We start from the raw sequence: 12,149 nt of genomic DNA on the forward strand, positions 1-12,149 counted from the left end.
TTAAATATTATGTTATATTACAAAGTACAGATTTAGCTTATCTATGTTACGATTATCTACTCATAGATTAAGAATAGAAAGTGGCAGATGGTCTAAACCCAATACTAAACCTGGTGGGCAAAGGACATGTATTACTTGGAACCGTCTAGAAGACGAATATCATGTTGTGCTTGAATAAAACTTATACTCAGATTTAAGATGTAAATATATACCTTGATACTTTAGAAATAGATCAAATATGCAAAAAATTATAGAACTTATGTCTTCCGATAGTGAATCTGTGTTTAGAAAATATAGTGCATTTGTTCATGCTGCATTTTCAGTAAGATTAACAAACATGTGTCTATTTATTAATGTTATCGACTTTGTTCACTAACTAAAATATGTAAATTACTATTGTTTTTGTTTTTGTATGTAAATTAATGTACATATATTTTATGCGTTACAAAAATGTTAAGTGTATGGTGCTAAAATTAATTTAAAAAATCGATTTAAATGTGTGCCTTTATGAATTTTTATTACATGATGTATACTTTGCATGTCACCTACCATATGTTTTTGTTGCGAAATTAACACGTAATTTGTTCTGTTATTATCATGAAACATGATTTATTATACATCTCATGTATTTTCTATAATGTTATTGTTAAATGAATACAATGCACTATGGTTTTTGCATTACTCATCTTCGTCTGTATTTTCAGTAGTTTTGATTTTGTTCTTGTTATAGTCTCACTATGAATTTGTGCGACGAGTAAATGCATGTATTATTATCTGCAGACAATGATTGAGTGATATTATTTATGTAGTATGTATGATGTTCAACAAACTCGCTTACTCATAACTTAAGTACTCATCAGAAATATGTTTATATTATTATTACTGTTGTTATCAATTACATAAACTAAAATGTGTCCACATGGGCCATTAGCCTTCTGGAAATATTGTAAATAAAATCATTATCATATAGCATTAGTGTTAAAGTTAACTCGTTAACTTTTTAATAGACAGTTCCAATGTTTGGGAATGGAAGAAATAATATATGTTTCATTTTTCGTATAATGTATTATGCTTATTGCATTGTTACAGATTTTTGCACAAAACTTCAATGACATGTGAAAAGGGAACTTTCTTACTAAAACTAACAACAGTATATATTGCATAAATGCTTTTCTTTGCACAAACATTTAGGTCTCAAATATCGAAATACGCACGAACACAAAGTAGTATAAAACATTAAAAAGGACATATTTATTTTATGCTTTAACGGTTTATAGAAAAAAAACAGCTACTTTTCAAACGTTCAAAAATAATAGTGAAAATGATCGATACTTTTTTCAGGTTTCGTGTAAAATGAATATGATATATCAGTTTTATAACGTTAATGTTCCTTGAAATCGCCAATTTTACCGCTAACATATGTTACCATTTAGTGAAAAGGCCTTTAATACATTAAACATCTGTTGGTTTACTATATAATCGATTTTGTATTCACTCGTGATGATACAAATAAATATCCTCACTCTTGGCTTGGCCATTCCTGGAAATATTGAAATATTTGAGTACTCGTTGATAATCTACTGACACCGAAATGATCCTACATTTATAAAATTATACAATTAAAGCGCTGAAGGCACTGCAATTGTTCGCCCTTTGAACATATTTAATATTACGTACAATTACAGGACATGGAGTTCGACGTTTGAACGTAGACCAATCGAACGGCCACGAAAAATGCAAACGCCAACATAATTTACTTTTTATTGTCTACAGTGGTGAGATTTTGAAAAAAAAACGGAGAAAAATGCCACTTATTTACATCTCTCATCATTTTTATAGGATTCGAACAAACTCCACTTATGATTACAAAAATGAAAAAAGAAAGTCAACGTATATCTAAGATGGCGCTAAGGAAAAGTCTGTGAGTCTAACACAGAATGAACCACATCATAATTCTTATAATAAATGTATTGGTATCAACGACCATTGTATTAAATTCTCGATCAAATCAAATAAAAATATTGAAATTATTGTTGTTGCTTTTTGTCACTTGGTTGTCGCATATTTACCGCTTAAAACGTGTGTTATTAATGACACATGTATTCAAACCAAACGTAAGTGTTCGAAAATGAAAATTATACTACGGTAGATCACATCATTTGTGTCCTCACATTGCATATTAAGAGTTTATTTTTTTCACCATCGAAATATATAGTATTCAAATATTTGAATAACATGCAGTTTTCTTTCGACACATTCAAATTATACATTTCTAGACGCGTCATGCGAAACTTGGTCTTATGGCGCGTTAGCTAGCGTAGCAAAGGCCCTGTCTGCGCAGTTGCGCACTCTAGTCAGCAGCTGCGCTGCCCACTATAATTCACGCAAGGTTTCGTGGTCTCACTAGGTATCTCCTTACCTACTGCGAGATTCCCAGGCTTGTCAATATCGACGATAGCTGCATATGGCATAAGACCCATTTTCGAACGACGCGGATTTAGTACTGAATCAAAATGCGAAATATTATTTAAACATATATCACACACACAATAATAACGAAAATGATCCAACCAGACAGTTATGTTGCATTCTGTTGATCTAAGAGAACATTGATCAATTATTTCCAATTTTCACGAATTTTCCCAATGAAATTTGTTTCACTTATCATTATGAAACAATAATGGAATGGAATTCATATGAATATTAAAATAAAACGTTTTTCTTTTATGATTTATTTTGCTTGATTTTTCCGTTTTTCTTCCGTTGATCTGATAAAGAAGCGGCTCTTATTAAGGTTGGTAACCAAAAGCCTCATCTTCGCAAGTGTATACATATGTGAACTCAAAGTCCAGCTGCAGATTTCTTAGCCATATCAGATCCTCCCCCCCCCCACCCCGATGTTTTACCAGAATTCAGTCAAGCGCTATCAACGAGGTTACGCAAACGACGGTGTATTGCTATGGCAAGCAAAGTGCACATTATTGTCTTAAACCATGGTTCAACAGTGAAGTATATAGTTAAGAGACTTTTAACCCGGGTTTAAAGACTGGATTTGCTGTATGTTCTGAATAACTATTAGTAGTAGTAGTACTATTATATTACGATGTTACGTTTGGGTTATTAGTTGTACGTTTAGTTATAACGAGCGATTTATATAAATCGACCATTCGATGAGTCAAGACTGCAAATATTAGATATGTTAAGTGGTTTATCTTCTTGCTAGCTGATATATTGTTAAATTTGAGAAGAGGCTCACATATACATGTACCTTCATAGATCAGAGTAGTCTTGTGCACTAGGGGTCGTGAGATCGATCCTCACTGGGGACATTTTTTTTGTTCAGTTAATTGTCTTAATTGAAATAATATGAATACAAATAATGATTACTATTATCTTGACTATTTTTAAACTTTGTTTCTTTTGCGTTTTATCATAAGTACAACTATTTTACAATATTATAAGTCAAAACCATTGAAGCATAGCTTATATCTGCAGTCATTAAACCAATAAGAACTTATTTGAAACGAAAGTATGCTAAACATTAATTTTGGGCCTCCATATTTCAGTGGTAGAGCACTGGTCTCGTAAACCAGGGGTCGTGAGTACAATTCTCACTTTGCGTTGTTTTTTGGCCTATAGCAATATTTGAGATCATCATCATGAAATGATCATATACGAAAGTAACTAACTTAACAGTTATTTTTATTGTGTATTGGTAGTTCAATTAAAAGAACTCTGTCCATATCTACGTTATAATTCAATAATGACTAAAATATAATAAAATAGTTGTACTTATGATAAAAACCGCAAATATAACAAAGTTAAATAATGATAATTATTCGTTTTAATATTATTTTAATTAAGACAATTATGCTGAACATAAAATGAATCCACATTTTGCCCCCAGTGAGGATCGATCTCACGACCCCTGGTTTACAAGACCAGTGCTCTGCCACTGAGCTATGGAGGCATATCTGCCTAATATCTGCAGTCCTTGACTCATCAAAGGGCGGGTCAATTTATATAAAGCGCTCGTTATAAATAACTATCAACTATGAAGAATATAAAAACCATTGAAACATAGCTTATACATGCAGTCATTAAACCAATAAGGACATATTTGAAACGTATATATACTAAACTTTACCTTAATATCTTGCCTCTATAGCTCAGTGGTAGAGCACTGGTCTCGTAAACCAAGGGTTGTGAGTTTAAACCTCACTGGTGGCATTGATGTTCGGCCTGTAGGTGACTTATTAATAATTTTTTATAAAGTGCTCGTTATAAATTAGTTAATCAACAACTAATGGGAAAACATGTGAAACTAGTAGACAGTTAAGTGTGTGTCGTTTCTTTGTAGGATCAACTGATTATTGTAGATGCATTGGGTTGTGCCTGTTCGTTATAATGTTTTATATAACTCGACATATTGATTAGGCTTGTTATTGATCGGACGTTGTCCATAACCGTTTCATAATTGCATTTGTGAATTTATTATACGAAGTACGCAATGTAAGTGGGGCCGCGAGTGTTAAATCCACTCTAACCGTTTTTCCCCAGCACCATGAAAGCAAATGTTGCATAATAAATATTCTAGATCACCTTGATGAAATGATCATATACGGAAGGAACTAACTTAACAGTTATTTTTATTGTATATCGGTTGTTCAATTTAATTAACTCTGTCTATATCTACGTTTATGATTCAATAATGACTAATACTATAGTAAAATAGTTGTACTTATGAAAAAAACACAAATATAACACAGTTTTATAATATTAACAATACTAATAGTAATTTTTCGTATTAATATTATTTTAAAATAGACAATTTAGCTGAATATAAAATGAATCCACATTTTGCCCCCAGTGAGGATCGATCTCACGACCCCTGGTTTACAAGACCAGTGCTCTGCCACTGAGCTATGGAGGCATATGTGCGCTTATTCTCATATTTAACGATATATCAAAAACAAGAAATATCTTATAAAAGATATACGGCGATGATGTAAGGTTCGCGACCAGTGAAAGGAGATGGAATGAAGCGACCATGTATTTTAATGATAACAATGAGTGATAATAAGATTATATATTTTACTGTATTAGCAAATAAGAAATGAAGAACAAGAAGAGGTGAAATTGTATGTTTTATTGTCAATAAGTACTGTAATGACAAGGTTTTCATATTTGAACGAGTAATACATTATTTTTAATATTAATATTCATAATTATTATTTTAGTTAAGACAATTAATCTGAACATGAAATGAATCCACATTTTGCCCCCAGTGAGGATCGATCTCACGACCCCTGGTTTACAAGAGAAATCTAAAACAAGAGTGGTATGGCACAATGAATAACAGTTCTGTTTAGATATGTATAAAGGTAAAAACATCTTTGGAATATGTGGAATACTTAGATTTACTTCATAAACATCTTCGCCTATTTGCCGTTAGATTAAGATAATAAAAATGCCTTACATAATTATGCATTGCATAGTTAATTTAAGTATAAATAAGAAATATATTTTATCTATGCCAATTAGAATATACCTGGAGGTAACAAAAGGTAGAAATCCATCTTGTTTTCGCTTGAAAACTAAAATAATAATCGCGTTTGTCGAAATGGACGATTACGTCTAGAAATCCTACTTTCGGTTTAAAAACGGTATCGTTTGAAAAATAATAATTTACTAGCTAACTTATCTATATATTTTATTTTATCTATGCCAATTAGAATATATCTGGTGGTAACAAGATAGAAATCTGTCTATTTTGCGCTTTAAAACTTAAAAATTATCGCGTTTGTCGAAATATGCGTATACGTATAGAAATCCTACTTTCGGTTTTAAATTTTAAACAAAATTATATATTACGTGCTAACTAGGCTATAAATTTAATTACAACTTTGCACACTTGCGAATTGCATCTATATTTATTGATTAACATGTATTTCATTTCAAGGTGTGTGGCTTTAATATGCTTGTTTGTAAACCGTTTGCATAATGATATTTTCATTGTTTAGAATTTTAAACCAATATTTAAGAATTTTAACAAACTTATTTACGTACAATGGATATTTTTCTAATTATTCATAAACAGCAACACTACATGTTTTTACTTAAGCATGTAGTAATCGTTGGCAAAATTTTATATTTATGCGTTCAATTTGTCCGTTCAATATCATTTGTTTATGGAAAAGCCCATACTTCTGAAGCATAGATCCCACAAAAGACCCATACAACTGACAGGATATTTTTTGCTTCATGTAAAATTTATTGCATTTAAACAAAAAAGTATGCATGGTCCTAAGAGCTTTACCGACCACATGTTCAATTTTGTTCAAGGATTAATTTAAAACGTTCAGTATAATTCAACACTGTTCCTAAATAATTCAAGTTATCAACAATTTCAGTATCATTCCCATTGTATGTCCATTTTTTGTTTTCTTTTAGTCCACCCCTTTTCCGAAATACTATTATTTTCGTTTTTGTTTTAGTAGTGTTAACATGTAACCCCCAAGAATTGCAATATAAATATAAATTATCTAAATTTGATTGAACTTCAGCAGGTGACTTGCAATGTCGTCAGCAAATAATATTAAAAACACCACAATATCATTAATAATCAAACCAGAGTTAATGTTATTTTGTAGGTAAAATTTAAGATCTTCAATAACTAGGAAAAACAAAATCGGTGACATAACCTCTCCTCTCCGTAGTCCATCCGCAGAACTTAAACATTTTCAACCATAATACATTGCTGTAAATGCTATCAAAACATTTCAACATATCAAAGTTTACAACATACAAACGTTAGTTTTCATTCAAATGATTTTGTGCAATCGACATAAAAATATATTAAGCAACAACAGTTGAAAAGCATTTTCTATATCCGAATTGTGCATCCGAAATTATAGTGTTTTCATTGCAAAAAGATTCAATACGTTAATTTAAAACAATGGTAAATAATTTTCAAAAGCAACTTACTAGGGTATCCCTCTATAGGTATTCACATCAGTTGATTTATTTCGTTTCAAATCGTATTTCAAGTTCTGGAAACACAGAATTGTCTAAGCTTAAATAATATTTTTAACAAAAATCTTCTGCTTCAGTATTGCAAAATTCGGACATGTTGCTACTAAGTTATTCAAAAAACTTTTATCTAAAGGTATTTTATTGTTAATAAAGCTATTATTTATTTGAAAATTTGCCAAAATTCCTTTGGTTTGTGTTTTCTTCATTTCGTATCTCCGACATTTTTGTTCATGTAACACAAAACTTTCTTCTTGCGTATTAAGTCCTTATACTATTTTAAGTGTACATAAACGTTTTCTGTTCAGACCGGTTTTACTTGAGTTAACATATGTAAAGCATCGTGGTACAAACTGTGTGCAGTATCGCATTCGTTATCATACCATTCAGCCTTCTTTATACAGTTATTCACATTAAAACTATGGGTTGTTTTATAAACAAAATAACGGATTCTCAACACTGCAAATGGTTTCAGTAAAACTATTAAACAGTTGAATGGGGCCGAGATCGTGGGAGTCGCTGCGGGATTGATGGGGTAATGGCTGTTCGGTGGCGATGCGCCCTGTTTTCGGGTGGTTTCCGGTTGAATGCCTTGTTGTATAAGTATTTGATGGTGATTTTTTTTTCCAGAAATGATGATTTTTCGTTGAAATGTGATTGTTTGTCATTCAGGGTGATGTTTTCATTAGATGGTATCGTAGCCACACGCTTGCCACCTGTGTGTGTATGACTGTGAATGCTCTTGTGCCGTGTGAACATAGTGTTATTTCTCACGTATGCCTTTCCACATAAATGTTGTTTTGTTTTTACATTTGTATGTGTTGAACATTCAATTATGTTTATGATTGTAAATGTTCTTGTTCCTAAATATGCACGTACATTGAGCAATTATCCATGATTTATTGCAATTAGAATCTATTCTATTCTCATCAAAGTTCCCAAATATTGATACTGCATACAATCTCAATCGTATGTCTTTGTGCACGCTAAACTATAGAAAACAAACTGGTTATTGTGAATGATAATAACAATACCTGGTCATTCAGTGTTACCACTTACATTATATTTTAACCACTTGATACCTTCAATGCTGAGGATTCCCTTTCAGTTGTGATTGTACATATAACGTATGTTTGAAGGTACTATAAGTGGTGAACAAAAAATCATCTGTTTTTTTTTTCAATTAACACTTATAAGCTAGCATTTCTCCATTTAGTTATAAACACTCTTGCTTCATGTTCGCTCTCATATGAAGCCTTGTTTAAGTGTAAAGTGAATGGTAGATGTTCTATGGAATTACACTGTTTGATTCACTTTTGTTGCTTTCATTGTATTATCTTTTTCTAAAGTAGATAAAATACACAATTATTAGTAACATGCATGTAGAATGTTTACTAATCTTCTATGCTTGTGTAAAATTGTATTGCTACAAATCATATCGATATTACCAGCTTTGTAATCTTACTTAAGATACCGGTATGTACAATCATGAGATTAGCATTGTAAAATAGAATAAGTCCTGTCTAGGTAAGTGTCTTGATAACATGAAACTGAAAGCAATCACCTTAAGGATTTACAAGTAATATAAATTTAGATTTAAAAAAAATAGAATCACTCTTGTCAATTCATGATAGCATAATATTTGTATAACTATACACTTACATAGTGCTATTGACTGACGATTTATAAAAAAATATACTTTTAAGTTTTGCCAAAAAAAAATAATTAAAACAATTCATGATAATATAATATTTGTATATTAATACGTATAATAAATGCTTACAATAGGGTAAATATATATATATATATATATATATATATATATATATATATATATATATATATATATATATATATATATATATATATATATATATATATATATATATATATATATAGGGAGAAAGGTGTGTGAACAACCAGATACACAGACAGACATACATATTTCCATTTGAGACTTCGGCGTGTGCGCCTAGCTACGGTGCAGAACGAGGCATTCACACTATGAAATCCCCATCCCCAAAAAAGGATGGTTCATTCACATTCATATATATATATATATATATATATATATATATATATATATATATATATATATATATATATATATATATATATTTCATTTGTATGAAAAGTGGTTTTATCTCTTCTTATTTCTTATATATATATATATATATATATAATATATATATTAGTTAAACTTAAATTGATTGACCATCGATAAAAAGATATAATAATATATGTATATATATATATATATATACTTGTAAAACTAAAAATTAAATATGTATGTTTCTATTACATCATTTAGGACTTATTTTCAGACAAAGTAGAGTGAAGCTTAAAACAGTATCCAATTGTAACAGTCAATTTTGGGAAAATCAACCTTACAATTATTTTCTGTGTAGGTCAATGTCATAATTGGTATAAAATGTATATTGAACTGGAAGTTTTCTTTATTTTAAATGATAACATTTGCTTGGTCAGCCATAATTGTCACAATCAAGTGGACTTTTTACACTGTAGTTTTCTCACTGACTATGGGTTTGTTCTGAGAATGAGCCACACAAAGTATCTTGGGGAGATGAGTTGTCAATTTTATGTTTATCAGTCTTTCATAATCCAGTATACCTGTAAAAAGTGAATTTGTAACTAATAATCACACAATATACACAATTAAAATTGTATGCATTTAGATTTATTTAGTACTGCACATTAATCATTTTCCAAAAATATGTAGCAACATTATATTATATAATGCTGTAATACTAAAGTAATTTACTAATTAAAGGTCGCTGATGTGTAATGGATGTGGTGTCCACCTAATGATCTGGAGGTCACTGGTTTGATCCCCAGTGTGGGAGCATTCTTAAAAAATCTCCAAGAGACACCCAAGTACTGGTTCTACATGTGTATATATTACCTAAATGATAAAAATAAAACATGTAATGTTAATTTATGAAAAAAACGTTTTAATTTTATCAATATCATGGTAATTACAACTAGATACAGGCAATTAGATCAGAAACGTGCATTAATTATATTAATGATCAACCCAGACATTTGTAGTGATTTATGGTCACTATTTTGATTAACGTTCTATACATGACCTGTCATAAAAGGTATTTTTTAGCCAGTACTACAATCGGCAATGATAGTCTGTATTGTATACATATTCCACCGTCTATTATCGATTCGCTTCCTCAAACTGAACAAATATTTAATGTTTACATCGCGAAACGTAATGCATCTAGTTTCACTTTCGGTTTGGTTGGTTTTGTAAACACCGTAATTTCATCTTAAAAACTGGATGATAGGGTGATTAAATAATAATGAAAAAGTAATAGGTCAAAATGCAACACAAATAAACGTTAACAGTGCTCTTAATATCAATGTTTCGGTAAAAAGTTTGGCGCTAGTTCAACGCGCATCGTATACTGCCTCATAACAATAGACTGACAACCTTTTGGGTAGTAAAGTAGTAATACAAGGCAATATGGCGACCGTTAGCCACGAGGCCTATCTTACGGCGGAATCCGAGATAGCCGATGTATCACGATTGTCGGGGCTTGATCACTTAATTCGTTGAAATCATGCATGGTAAACTCAGATATACTAGAAAAGCTGTTTTCTTTTGTTAACAAATAATCAATGACAGACGTTTCGTTATGTGAATACAAAGTAAGCTTACATGTATTTTCAATTCTACCATTAACAATACGTAGACAAGTAGATTTACATAAATCAAGTAATTTCACTCCATGGCTATTGGTAAAAATATCCACAGAGGCCCGTACAGGTGTGTTACAACCCGTTTTGTATTAAAAACTCGAATTGTAATAATTATTACAAAGTGGGTTGCGATGCATTATTCTATTTCGCGTCGACAGTAACAACCCGTTTGGTAATAAAAACCCGAATTGTAATAAATTTTATCATGTCCATTTAATCAGAGATACAGACTTTTTTAGAAGTTATTTTCATGTTTAAATTAGTTTTAGATTAGGTATTGACTGTTCCCCCGATCTTTGTTCTTATAGACTTCATCAACAAATCATGAATGTAATTATTTATTACAAAGTTGGTTGCGATGCATTATTACATTTCGGGTCGACAGTAACAACCCGTTTTGTAACAAAAACCCGAAATGTAATAAATTTTATCATGTCCATAAAATCAAAGATACAGACTTTTTAGAAGATGAATGAAATTTATTACAAAGTGGGTTGCGATGCATTATTACATTTCGGGTCGTCAGTTACAACCCGTTTTGTAATAAAAACCCGAAATGTAATCAATTTTATCATGTCCATTAAATCAGAGATACAGACTTTTTTTAGAAGTTATTTTCATGTTTAAATTGGTATTTTTTCATGCTTAAATTAGTTTTAGAGTAGGTATTGACTGTTCCCCCGACCTTTCTTCTTATAGACTCCATCAACAAATCATGAATGTATTAATTTATTACTAAGTGGGTTGCGATGCATTATTACATTTTGTGTCGACAGTAACAACCCGTTTTGTAATAAAAAACGGAAATGTAATACATGTTATCATGTCCATTAAATCAGAGATACAGACTTTTTTAGAAGTTATTTTCATGTTAAAATTAGTTTTAGAGTAGGTATTGACTGTTCCCCCGACCTTTGTTCTTATAGACTACATCAACAAATCATGAATGTAATAATTTATTACAAAGTGGGTTGCGATGCATTATTACATTTCGGGTCGACAGTAACAACCCGTTTTGTAATAAAGACCCGAAACGAAATAAATTTTATCATGTCCATTAAATCAGAGATACAGACTTTTTTAGAAGTTATTTTCATGTTTAAATTAGTTTTAGAGTAGGTATTGACTGTTCCCCCGACCTTTGTTCTTATAGACTTCATCAACAAATCATGAATGTAATAATTTATTACAAAGTGGGTTGCGATGCATTATTACATTTCGGGTCGACAGTAACAACCCGTTTTGTAATAAAACCCGAAACGAAATAAATTTTATCATGTACATTAAATCAGAGATACACACATTTTTAGAATTTATTTTCATGTTTAATTAGTTTTAGAGTATGTATTGACTGTTCTTCCGACCTTTGTTCTTATAGACTCCAT

General features: G+C 30.7%; 3 non-coding genes across 3 annotated transcripts; 1 reads left to right on the forward strand and 2 right to left on the reverse strand.

Moving 5' to 3' along the window:
- Nucleotides 1-3,898: 3,898 nt before the first annotated feature.
- On the reverse strand, nt 3,899-3,970 carry Trnat-ugu (transfer RNA threonine (anticodon UGU)). The gene has a single exon. It is a non-coding gene; the product is annotated as a tRNA-Thr (tRNA).
- Nucleotides 3,971-4,158: 188 nt separating this feature from the next.
- On the forward strand, nt 4,159-4,230 carry Trnat-cgu (transfer RNA threonine (anticodon CGU)). Its single transcript has one exon. It is a non-coding gene; the product is annotated as a tRNA-Thr (tRNA).
- A 631-nt stretch (nt 4,231-4,861) lies between these two features.
- On the reverse strand, nt 4,862-4,933 carry Trnat-ugu (transfer RNA threonine (anticodon UGU)). The gene has a single exon. It is a non-coding gene; the product is annotated as a tRNA-Thr (tRNA).
- Nucleotides 4,934-12,149: the final 7,216 nt, after the last annotated feature.

This window comes from Dreissena polymorpha, chromosome 13, assembly GCF_020536995.1.
Source record: "Dreissena polymorpha isolate Duluth1 chromosome 13, UMN_Dpol_1.0, whole genome shotgun sequence".
Classification (NCBI taxonomy): Eukaryota; Metazoa; Mollusca; class Bivalvia; order Myida; family Dreissenidae; genus Dreissena; species Dreissena polymorpha.